The 13,128-nt window shown below is 40.5% G+C and overlaps 1 long non-coding RNA gene across 14 annotated transcripts in view; it reads left to right on the plus strand.

Moving 5' to 3' along the window:
- The window catches only part of LOC125136505 (uncharacterized), a 58,298-nt gene that overhangs the window by 14,237 nt on the left and 30,933 nt on the right, over positions 1-13,128 (plus strand). For 12 of the 14 annotated variants that reach the window (XR_007137207.1, XR_007137206.1, XR_007137214.1 and 9 more), the window contains 3 exons: positions 8,143-8,227; positions 8,737-8,810; positions 9,743-9,933. This is a non-coding gene — a long non-coding RNA (uncharacterized LOC125136505). The remainder of the gene's footprint in view (positions 1-8,142; positions 8,228-8,736; positions 8,811-9,742; positions 9,934-13,128) is intronic. The other 2 variants (XR_007137212.1, XR_007137215.1) reach the window with 2 other exon arrangements.

Below are 13,128 nucleotides of genomic sequence, written 5' to 3' on the forward strand. Positions count from 1 at the left end.
TTTATTTGAGTGGCGTTATCCCTTTTATCATCTGTTAACCAGCTCCAAGTATCCAGAGGCATTCTGACCTAGGAATAATAATGTTTTAATAAAACCACCAACCCATGTATTTTTATAGGTCTCCACCTGCTTAAAAAGTTATCCTGGAGTTCCGGTTGTGGCTCAGTGGTCACAAATCTGACTAGTATCCATGAGGATGTGGGTTCGATCCCTGGCCTAACTTAGTGGGTTACGGATCCGGCCATGAGCTGTGGTGCAGGTCACAGATGTGGCTCAGATCCTGCATTGCTGCAACTGTGGCATAGGATGGCAATTGCTGCTCCAATTTGACCCCTAGCCTGGGAGCCTCCAAATGCCACAGGTGCACCCCTAAAAAGAAAGAAAAGTTAACTTCACATGCATAACTCACTTGATTTTTCCTGAAATCCCACAAGGTTGATATTTTAAATTCCCATTTTTCTGATGAGTAAACTGGGGCTCAGAGACTTATCTGAAGCCATGGGGCTAATAGGAGCAGAATCAGAAGTCATATCTAGGTTTTCTAGGAGCTTTCAGGGTTTTTTTCACTATGTGAATAAAAAAGATGATGGTGCTATTAACAGCATCAGCATTTACTATATACCAGCACTATGGTAAACATACATGTGTATATTTAATCTCTATACAATTCTGAGGTAGAGATTGTTATTTCCATTAACCAAGGGAAAATAAAAAGCAAACTGAGGCTTATGGAGCTCAGGGACTTGCCTGAAACTCACACTGCTAGTAAGCTGGGGATACATTACTGAAATCGAGAGTCTACGTTCAAAGTCACTGCCCTATCCTATGTTCCTGTTTCCAGTTGCAAGGAGTTTTCACTTGCACTGAGTGGCCACAAGAAATTCCACTTGTTTTTGGAATCTAACAATCCCTCAGACTCCGAGGCAGTACGTCATAGTAGAACAGATCCTGGTTTGGAAATGAGACCTGGGTTTCAATTCTAGCTTTACCACTTACTAAGGATGTGATTTCTACTTCTTGGGCCTTTATTTCCTTCCTCTCTAAAATGGGACAGTTGAGTCAAAACGAAACAATGGGCATTGCTTTTGGGGGCTTCGTTCTGTCATGGTGTCTAAGAGGGAAGAAATGAGGCACCAAGAAGTGACAGCCATATCTGAGAAGGTGAGCAGGGACAAGTGACATGCTGGGCACTTTGAGAGAGACGTGGTTTCCCTCTCTCAGAGACTGGCACTGGAGACGTGCAGCATTGGTTGAGGTCTGTCTTCTTCCTCTCTGCTTCCAGAGAACACTGAATACTTAAGACAATGATGGGGAGTTCCCGTCGTGGCACAGTGGTTAACGAATCTGACTAGGAACCATGAGGTTGAGGGTTCGATCCCTGCCCTTGCTCAGTGGGTCAGGGTTCCGGCGTTGCCGTGAGCTGTGGTGTAGGTCTCAGACGTGGCTCGGATCCTGCGTTGCTGTGGCTCTGGCGTAGGCTGGCAGCTGCAGCTCCGATTCGACCCCTAGCCCGGGAACCTCCATATGCCACGGGAGCGGCCCAAGAAATGGCAAAAAGACAAAAAAAAAAAAAAAAGACAATGATGGGCCTCTAGAAAACCATAGGATTTAAGACTTGCAAGGAAAACTTTATCTCCTTTATTTCCCAAATGAAAACAAGAAGGAAAACCTGAGGTATGGAGAAGCTGGGTGATTTCTCTAAGCTCTCCTAGCCGATTGGTGACAGGGTTGAAAGTAAACCAAATATGGCACGGATGATCCTATCTACAAAACAGAAGCAGATCACGGCCAAGGAGAGGAGACCTGTGGTTCCTGGGGAGGGGGTGCGGAGTGGGATGGATAGGCAGTTTGGGATTTTTGGATGCAAATTGTTATATTTGGAATGGATGGGCCATGGGGCCGTACTGTACAGCCCAGGGAACTGTGCATGATTGGGTCACTTTGCTGTACAATAGAAACTGAAAAAACACTGTAAATCAACCATACTTTAATAAAAAAAGAAAAAAACAAACCTATCAGTCCTAAAAAAAAAGTAAGCCCCTTTTCTCTTGGACCCCAAACCAAGAATCCATCCTCCCCCAGTATCACCCCAACCACCATGCTCCTTATTCAACACAAACACATACTTTAGTTGGTCTGGTCATGCCTCTGTTATAACAATTTCTCTATTTTTTGATATGATAGCTTGTGTGGGTTATTATTGGTTGTAATATGAACTCTTCCTAAATCTCTCCTACAGTAATTTTTCATAAAATTTATTAAGCTAACCAGCCAAATAGCTGTAGCTACCACGAAGAATCACACAATAATAAAAATATTCTGTAATCTCCATTAGGTCACTATAATATTCCAATCTGTATTTATTACAACTCTCCTCTGATGCTTACATAACCAAAATTGCTAGATTTATATTCTCTAATGGCTCCCCAATGGGAAAAACCTGTGTTTTTTATCTTCCTTTTCCTGTCCCAAATCACCCTTCCACATACATTGGCTGCTTTGGGAAACCCCGTCTGGGTTTAATCAGAAGTTGCAAGACAAAATGTGCATTATTAAGAAATATAAATATTTTCAGAAGCAATCAAAGGGATGAAAGATTGATTCAGCATGTAGATTGGACCTAATTCGAAGCAGCTTTTTTCTAATGAGGACTACTGGGATACAGAGGCAGGAGCTACTGTGGCCACCACTTGGAAATGTTGGTCCATTTAGAATGTCAGGATTTCTCTAGCTAGGTACGCTGAAAATATTTTTTGCCAGGTGGATTCTCTAGACTCTGGGCCAAGCCATCTTTCTTGCCACCCTCAGGGACTTGTAGTAGTTATCTTTGAGAAATTATGACTAATTCCTTCTTCTCTTTAGAGTTTAGATCAGCAAGTTCCTCCCTTTTCACAACTTGGGAAGTTGGCTTAACATTAACTTTCATAAGAACATTTTGGCCTGGAGGCATCTGTATTACAATTTCTTTCTTGGCTTAATAAAAGGTATCACATTATCTACCTGGTCAATCTCTATTGGCTTTCAAAATAGAGACATGGAAAAACCTAATAAGCCTCATTAAGATATCTGCTTTAAAAACAACAGGCTGCCTCATTTAGTATGTTGCTTTGAAATGTCCCAGCAGAGCTGGGTGGTCATTGCGTGAATACAGGTACTGCTAATTTGGGATCTTTGTCCATGTGGTAGCTGTGGAGAAAAAAAAAAAAAAGCCTAATGTGTAGGTAGAATTTTAATACACAAAGGCTGGAACCCCAATGATTGTATTTTGTTTCTGTTTTCTTTCTTTCTTTCCTTTAATCTCACTTTTGTCCACATGGCCATGTGTGAGAGATGGCTTGATTTTCTTGATATGGTTCACCCATCCACAGCTGGGATTCTGAAGAGGACTGAAAATGTCTTTAAAATTAACACAACTCAGGGAGCCTGAGTGAACAAGTTTTCCTTTGTTGTAGGGTATAGTATTATTGGCTGTAGGTTTTTTTTTTTTTTTTTTGATATACATTCTAAATTAGGCCTGCAAAGGCATGCTTCATCTTTAATTCATCACTCTCAGCTGAAAGAGATTAGCAATGTCTAGCACGCACCCCTCGTATGGTGCTGACCTCATCAAGTATGGCCTGAAATTAATTAGCCTCATTCATTCCAAATGGAAAAGGATAATGGAGCAGCATTTTAGAGATGACCATCACAAATTGTATGCAGCATATTTAAAAGGTCCCTATTTTCAAACCATGTAGATTAAAATTCTTTCCAGGGCTTACAATATGCCGGAGTTATTAAGGACCCAGAGCAAAGCCTGCTCAGGTTTCGTGTGTATGTTTGTGTGTGCGCATGCGTGTGCCAGCGTGCGTGCATGGCCAGTTGTTTGCTGTATGTGTGTTAGAGCCTGTGTATAGATGTGTTCGGATTTAGCTGGATTGCTGTCTAGGATGATACCTGGACTATTTGATCGACAAAAATCTGATGTTTTAAATGATCCAGTAATAGAACGCGTTAGGTGGATTTTTTGGGGGGGAGGGTGGGGGGATTACTGTGAAGTGGGCGTGCCAGCACAAACTTTGCTATTTTCCAGTTAGATGCGGTTCATCCTCTAATTTAGAAACGGAAAAGCCTCTTAAAGAAATGCTCAGTTTTTTTATTTGGAGTTATTTTTGAAACTTTCTACGTCTTTTCCCAGTCTTTACTGTTCAATCATATTTCAAAACATGACTGAGGACCAATTTGGATTACAGAATCACTGAAATTTACCATCCTTCTAAGATTAGCCGATTTTTTTTTTCCCTTTGGGGATTGACTAAGAAAAGCCAAATTTTTGAATATCAAAATTGCTTTCTTTTCTAGCCAAAAATATCTTGACCAGGCTTCTTTGGGATTCTCAAAGATGTTGTAAAGTTTATTTTTATGACCAGTCATTTGGGGACTACAGATTAGAACAACAACAAAAAAAAAGATGACTTTTTTGTGTGTTTTCAGGTTTTAATTTTTAAAATAATATAAGGTGTGGTTAATTTATGAAAAGGTGCAGTAGTATTTGGGGGAGTTTTTTTAATCTAATACACATTTCTTAAGGGCAAAACATTTTTTTAAAATCCCAGAATAACTCTGTTTAGTTCAATTAAAAAGTAAGTATTCAAAGAAATGTAACTAGAAAGCTTCTATTTAACTACTGGAGTGAAAAATGCACTTTTAGGCAAATCCTCTTTTCAGAGCTCACTGATATATTAATCTCAAGGTGTATGTTATTTAAGATTACTTTGTCTTACAATAAACAGAAACTGGAAGCATGTTACCCATATCTCTGCAAATGTAGGATTTAGAAATTTCTCTAAGCTCACTTTTGCCTAATCTTCTCATCCCAAAGACCCCTATGTACAAGATCATCAATCACAAACTGTGAACCTATCATTTTGACATGAGATCTATCCTTAAATCTCCCCAAACCTCTAGCATATAATTTGAGGAAATTAGCTAGTTTAAAGTCTGGACTTCTGACTTCTGGGGGAGGGGGGGGGTAAAATGTAAAAATGCAGCAAGTTTACATCACATAAATTTGATTTTAAAGTCATGATTTAACTGAGCCAGGGATCAAAAAATGATGCAGTGCAGGTCTTTAAATGTTGACAGAAATAGATAATTTTGTTAATCATTATCTGGTCCACTTGGAATTTCATGGCTAATAAACACAGTATGAAATAAAGGAGAATATTTGCAAAAATAGCTTGACTCATTAAAGCATATATTACCAAAACTATATTTTCTTTACATTTATTATTGAGACAAAGTGTCAAGAATATTGCAGTTTGCTTAATTATTGCACAGCGTGTCTCAATTTTTATTTAAAAACTTTTTTTTTATCAACTGAGGTGAAAATGGCAGAAAACCCATAAATATAAAGATTAAGACCGCATGAAATTTGAGTTCATTCAAATGACAAACCCAAAGTAAAACTCAGATGAACTTACCAAATTTCATTTGGTATCCACCTGAAACTATAAATCCTCTTTAGGCATTTGAGAGTAGAGACAAGGTTCACCTAAAATTCAAACCAGGTTTTCCTAAAGCTAACCCAGACTCACTAACTTTTGGGTAAATGCCAGTTGTGTTTTGGGTTCCTAATAAAACTTTCATCCCACTTTAGGTAATGATGACTAGATGATAACTGGGGAAGAAATCTAGATGTTTTCGGAATTGCAGTTTTGTCCTATTTTATTTCACACTTCCTGTAATGTTCTGAAGTAGGGAAGAACAGTATGTGAAACAAATTGTCAATTATATATGTGGAAATGTGGCCACTTATGAGAGACCAGAGGGGAAACCGACAGTTAAATACATATAGGACTTTTTAAAAAGGAGAATCTAAATGAAATATTGTTGACTAACATTTCTTGAGTGCTTACTATAATCAGGCACAGTCTGAAACATTTTGCATGTGTTAACTCAACTTAGTTTACTGTAACAGTACCAGACAAACACTGTTATCACCATTTGGCAGATAAGAAAGACTAGGCACAGGGAAATTACATAGCTTGCCCAAGGTTACACTGCTCCTAAAAGGGGTCTGAAGCCCAGATTGTCTACTTCTGGAATCTCTGTACTTAAGCACAATGCTATATGGCCTCCCTGGAGGAAATAGAATTGCAATGTTGTTTGGAAAACAAACTGCTACAGACCATGCATGGGAGCAATATTTCCCATTTTTAACAACTGAGACCAGTAGGAAATGTAATGGCAGAAGCCAAGGCCAAGAAAGCTCATTCTTGTCTAATCTTCTTATCCCAGACATGGGAAAGGAGTCGAAGTCCCAAATCTCCCTGAAGTCTTTGCTGCTGAGCTTCCACTTGGAATATTGCATATGTAGACTACCTTAATGCCAAGGAGATAGAGCCAAAGGAGTGGAGTGGAATGCAAAGGAGAAAAAAAGTAGAAAAATGACAAGGAGAGAGCCTGACTTTGAATGAAAGATCAAAAGAACTAAATAAGGAAAACTTGGAGAAGCCATAGTTAATATGGAACTCAAGAGCATTCTAGAAACATTTTGAAGAGAAATGAAGGCCTACAAATGTCACTGGGGATATTGGAAATAGGTAAAGAGGAACGTATGAGAGAAAAACAAAATAAAGGAACAGATTTTGTCAGTGTCTTGCAAAACCCATGATGAAAGCTATATTTTCTTGGAATACTGGAGCCCAAATGAGAGACTTCAAAGGCAGGGGGAAATGTATTCCCTGCCTGGTATAGGTTGAAGCAGAAAGGTGTATATCTATCTATCTATGTATCTATCTATGTATCTATCTATGTATCTATGTATCTATCTATCTATGTATCTATGTATCTATCTATCTATAGTTTACTTTTTTTTTTTTTTTTTGCTTTTTAGGGCCACACCCATGGCATATGAAAGTTCCCAGGCTAAGGGCTGAATCAGAGCTGTAGCCGCCGGCCTACACCACAGCCACAGCAACGTCAGATCCGAGCCACATCTGTGACTACAGCGTCTGTGACTACACCTCAGCCCGAGACTACACCACAGCCCACAGCAACGCCGGATCCTTAACCCGCTGAGCAAGGCCAGGAATTGAACCTGTGTCCTCATGGATGCTAGTCAGATTCGGTTCCGCTGAGCCATGATGGGACCTCCTAGTTTACATAGTTTTAAAAATGCTTTATATGATAATAGTATGCGGAATGCTCCATAACTTTTATTTTTTATTTACTCAATTTTTGGCCTCAACCATGGCTCATGGAAGTTCCTAGGTCATGGATTGAACCCAAGACACAACACTGACAACGTTAGATCCTTAACCTGATGAATCGCCAGGGAACAAATCCCTCCCAAACCTTTATATTCACTTTCTCATTTAATCCTCATGATAAGATTGCAAGGATTCTATTACTAGCTCAATTTTACAGATATGGAAACCGAGGCTCAGGGAGGTTGTGTTTCCTGCTCAGGGTCATGCACCCTGGAGTCCCCCTGCATCATCCCAAGCCTAGTCTCCTCCCAGAAGCCACACTGTTTTCTCTCACAGCATTCCCAGGACTTCACCCAGAAGATGATGTCACAAAACAACTGGTTTTAGGCCAAATTCACTGTGGTGCATCACGCTCAAGGCACGTACTGATAAGAACATGTTCTGCTAGAATGGGACATCGCCCGGCTTCTGGTAACTGGCGGGCAACCCCTAGGAGGTGGCCTGTCTGCTCAGCTCTTGCAGAAGTTGTGCATGTTAAATAAACACGCTGAAAAAATTTGGCTCGGAGGGGGAGCCAACGATAGATGGATGAACATGCAAACACTGACGGGAACTCGTGAAGCAGGCCCCCAGCCTCCTGTGTTTACAGGCCCCCACATGAAATCACCTGGCTGTTTATAGGAGTCTTAGTGCTGATGAAAAGGCTGAGTTACACTCCAAACTTTTCCCTGCCAAAGGAGAAAAGTTCCAGATTCTTTAAAAAGTATGTAAAGCATTTGATCTAAAAAGTGGTAACAGCATTTGGGACCAATTACCCAGATGAAGGGCAGCAATGCCCTGTTTACACGTTGTATCCGAGAGCCGTTTGGCTTTGGCCGGCAAGCTGGAGATTGTAAATTACAGAAATTTCTGCCTAACGTTGCCTTCTCTTTTGACCTGTGTGTCCCAGGGTTGAGAAAAGCAGCTAGGAAAGCCCTGTTGTTACTCGCCTTAAACCAGCACTGAGTGGTGAGCTGAAGACAACTGTCTTCCAGGTAAGATGTTTGACGTGGATTCTCAGGAAGGAAAGTGTTTTATCACTCGGGGAGGGATCTAATTGACTGTGCGTGCTGTGTCAGGAGGTGGGTTTTCAGTTTGTCACTCCTCAAAAATGATTTTTGCAAAAGAAGTTAAAAAATAGAGGCTCTCTGAATCCTTTGCTTAATTACCATGGCATTCCACTTTGACTCCATTTTCTAAGATGCTGTGGATTAATCAGCAACAAATGGGAGACAGTGGAGTCCTTGAGGACTGTACTGCTGGGAATGGATAGACATAGATCATAGTAAATACTGCTATTGTGAGGGGAAAAAAAAAGCATCATTAGACCAAAAATTTGGAGACTAATAGGGGTTGGAAACATTTTGGACTGAGATTTTGTTTTCTCCCTTTACTAAGGAGGACCAGTCCCTACTTTGTGTAACCCTGATTATTCCAGAAGTTTGGGGGAAATATGCATCTTTCTTTTAACATAATCCTGATGTTAAGGGCTTGACCTTGCCAGGGGGAAGAGAAACCATGGAGGTCAGACAAGAAGAAGAAATGGGAGGCATCTATTCCTGAAGCAGAAGCGCAGTGGTATGGGAAAGACGAGTATTTTACCACTAGCTGTAATGCACATGTTTGGAGTTTTATAATTTACAATACCATATTCAGACCATCAAAATGGACATATCCACAGGCAGGGACTAAGTTCTTCTTTTTAAAAATTTTATAGGTTTAAGAGTCACTTAGATGAAATGTGATTGCGGTTGTGATTGTGGAGTATTTATGGGAATCTTGGGGTGGGAAAATATTTTTCACCCAGTAATCCAGTGTCCACTTATGAGGCAACTCATATTTGACGACATTCCAGTCCTTTTTAGATGTCAATGTGCTTTTCTTTTTCTTTCTTTCCTTTTTTATTTTTTTAGGGCCACACCTGTGTTATATGGATGTTCCTAGTCTAGAGGTTGAATTGCAGCCTCAGCTGCTGGCCTACGCCGAAGCCATAGCAACATCTGTGACCTACACCACAGCTCATGGCAACACTGGAGCCTTAAACCACTGAGGGAGGCCAGAGATCAAACCTGCATCCTCAGGATATCAGCATCCTCAAGGAGACTAGTCGGATTTGTAACCAGCCGAGCCACCACAGGAACTCCAGTCAATGTCCTTTTTTGATCAAAACTGATCAACAAGCAACTTTATTCAATTTTGAATCCTCCTGACCCTGGTCTATCTCAATAATTTACTATTTTCTGCAGTGTCAGAGCTTCCTGACATTTACAATTAACTCACAAATTAACTTAGAAATGATAGTAAGCTCTCAGCTAAATGACATAGTGGCCACTAGGGACCAGACCAATTTTCTAGAATAAGGTTAGGACTAAGTTGCTGTGTAACAATGCTGAGGCTGGTTGTATCGAAGTAGTTATTCAGATGTGAGCAGGAATCTAGGTGTGAGGGGGAGATATTATCTGCTTCTAATTCGGTTGGCTACTCGGCCCTCTGATATATCTATGAAACAGGGATAACCGGTTTTAAAAAATGTTGTGGAATTCAAGGCTCCAAAATGGAAACAAGAAGTCATGGAAAGGTTCCCTTGGAAGGAAACTTGGAGAACACTGGTCAACTTCCCACAGAAGCCAGAGTCTGGAGATGGGCAGATGGGCAGATAGACGCCGATTCAGCTTTCTTGGGAGTTGTAAGTTCAAGGCAGGTAATGTAAACGTGTGACGGTCTGGGTGAAGGCTGCCAGATAGGCTGGCCAGAGGGAGCCCTCCCTCTCCCCAAGGCTACCTACCATATTGGGAGCTTCTGCCTTAGAAAGCTTTGTTCCTTCTATGGAAACCAAAACCCGTGTCTTGGAGCATTTTTCTTTAGAGCTGAGGTCTGTCCTTAGAAGCAATAAAACTGAACAGTACAACCTCACCCCTGTACCATAGGGCAGACATTTAATTATTGGAAGATAACTTTCATTCTTGCCCACCCCCTCAAGCCATGTTTTGTTTTATTGACTAAACTCCACAGTTCCCCATAGGACATGGACTGAGGTTTTGTTTTCCTGAGTTGTCCTCGGTTTGCCAGAGTCTCTTATGAAGCATCCAGAAACACATGAAATACTCAGAGAAATCTTGTGATCAGCACTGTCTACCATGTCATAGGACTGGTTTTAAACCACTGTCTACCCCCTGGAGGAGCCCCCATACCATGGAGTCAGATCTCAGTCATCTAGGGCTTGTACCGAGGGATTTATTGCATTTAAGAATGTCTCATGTTTATCCCCATTAAATTGCATTTTGTTTTGGCTTTTTGGTGGCCTTTAGACTCTGGCTCTCTTCTGTTTTGTTCCTTTACAGATTGAACTAGCATGTTTCTTATAGTTTTGCCCAATCATTGATCTGAATATTGCAGAAGCCAGCGTTTCTAGGCTCTTTGATGTCACTAGCAATTATGTTGAAAATAGTTAAAGGCTTATTTCTTCAATTAGCTCAGAAGCAGTGGGTAACAAACAGTAGGGTCTCTGGAACTAGATTGCCTAGGTTTAAATCCTGGGTTTGCTGATATGCTAGGCATGTGCCCTCGGGCATGTTGATTTATATGTGCCTCAGTTTCCTCATCTGTAAATTGGGGGTACAAATGTAACTATTGCCTATGGTTGTTTTGATGATTAAATGAGTTAATATATGTAAAGCACTTAGACTAGTGACAGGTACATAGCATACACTATTTATTGTACAACAAAAATAAATTAAGACAAGGCCCCAAAAGGCAGGGACAATATCTCATTTATATCTATGTCTATCTCCAGACACTAGCACTGTGCCCGGAATATATCTGGGGCTAATAAATTGGGTGCATGGATGAGTGACTTTTCATAGTGTTCTAGACACTAGATGCAGGCAGATAATATAATCAATGTTATGGTTTCCAATATTAACAATGATTTTCAATATTATTATAAAAAGAGTTGTGTACATTCAACCTCAGGCCATCGCTGGGGTGGTTATTTTGCCCCTAATTTTTCTGTGAACAAGCATTTTTTTTTTTTTCTGTGAACAACAGTGTCTTTATTGATGCTAATCTATTATGTCTCAGTTTAGCTTGGAAGACCAGAAAAAACCACACACTTAAGTTTACTCTCAACTCAGAAAAAGAGCAAGGCTTCTGCTTATTTTGCTGGCACCAATCTGAGAGGTGACACTGTCTATTTTTAGCCTGAAAGGATGCTTAATCAAAGAATGCTAGTGTTCTTCAGTCAGATCTTCATGTTTACACTTTTGTAGATTTCCCAGCCATAGGCAGACTCATTCAAAAAGACATGCTAAAAAATTAAAACGTTTTAAGCATCATCCAGGGTGTGGGAGTTTCCGCATCTCTGTACCTTTCCATTAACTCCAAAAAAGGAAGTGCTGACATCAGGGATAAGGTCTTGATTTAAGTGCATAGCAACATAATGCACCCCCCCCCCGGGTTCAGTTTCCGTGTGTTAAATCAAGTTCTCATCGGGTTGCAAATTTAAATCTTTTGGAGATATCTCTTACGATGTGATTCCCTTTGAACTTCTGTCCATGCTTATTCAAATATGTTCGGTATTTTCCTCCTTCTGTATTCATACAGTGGAGCTCAAAGTAGAAAATTCACAAGTGCTTTCTCCTTGATGTGTTCAGTAGGTACCCCTGCAGCAATTACCTACTGGGAAGTATAGGAGGAACCAGCCTGTGAGAGCTGGGGCCTCCAGTAATATGATCCGTGGTTGTTGTGTGTGTAAAGTGCTAACACTTTTGACAGCCACCATCCTAAAGGGGTGTAGCGAGTCATTGGAAATTTGTACACAGACTGCCCTATCCATTACGCATTGCCCATATCATACCCATAATCTCCCAAGGCAGATATGCTATTACACTCAGCGGGCCAAAGGCTGCCCGCGCTTCTATACACACAACTCCCACTGACTCTGTGCCACCGATGCACTTCAATGGGGGTTGTCAGCAGCATAAATTTAGCCCAGTCCAGTCACAACCACAGCGGGTGCAGCGAAACAGAGAGACCTGGCTGTGTGTTAAAAAGGCTGAGGAAGAACAAAAAAGCTGCCAGTTTTCATAAGAAACCTTATCCCAAGAGCATTCAGAACTGTAGCCTGACACCCGCCACGCTACCCCCGCGTCCCACAACCTGTCGATCCCAGCCTGGGATTTGAAAGCTGTTGAAACAGAGTGGACAGGAAAGAAAAAAAAAAAAAAAAGAAAAAAAAAGAAAAAGGTCTGCTACGGGGCATAAAACCGTACTTTGCATCCGATCCTATTATGTGAGGGAAAAATTCCCCACAGATGATCCTCAGAACATTTATTTATCAAAATTTCAAGGAACATCTTAGAACCAATGACCTCCTTTAAATATAGAATTTTTAAAATACATGAAACAAGGGCACAATGACGCCCAGCTCTTAAAAACCACTAGTCTGTCTATTTTGAGTCACACAGTGTCATTGATATTTTAATATAAATTATAGAATATATAGTATAGCATATATAGTGTAGAAAATATTATACATTATATATGTCTAGTCATACTAATACGAGAATTGCTGTTTTTGTCATATTATCCAATGTAATTCTTTGGGAGGTCATTCTTGGCTTTTCAGACAACCTCAAATCATACATTATAAGTGATCAGCTCTTAATGTATCACTGACCTCCTCAAGCCCAGCCTTCCAGTAAACTCCAGGGTTTTGTCTGTACTCTGAGCCCTCACCAACGCAGACAGGGAAGTCTATTCATCATCATCGAAAGTGCCTAGTTTGGCGATCAGAACCTGGGTGTGAATCCTTGCTTTGTGTCACACAAATTGTGTGTCTTGGACTTGTTGCTTACCATCTCTAAGCCTCAGTTTTCTCATCTACATCCTGAAGTTA

This window comes from Phacochoerus africanus, chromosome 9 (assembly GCF_016906955.1).
Source record: "Phacochoerus africanus isolate WHEZ1 chromosome 9, ROS_Pafr_v1, whole genome shotgun sequence".
NCBI classification, from domain to species: Eukaryota; Metazoa; Chordata; class Mammalia; order Artiodactyla; family Suidae; genus Phacochoerus; species Phacochoerus africanus.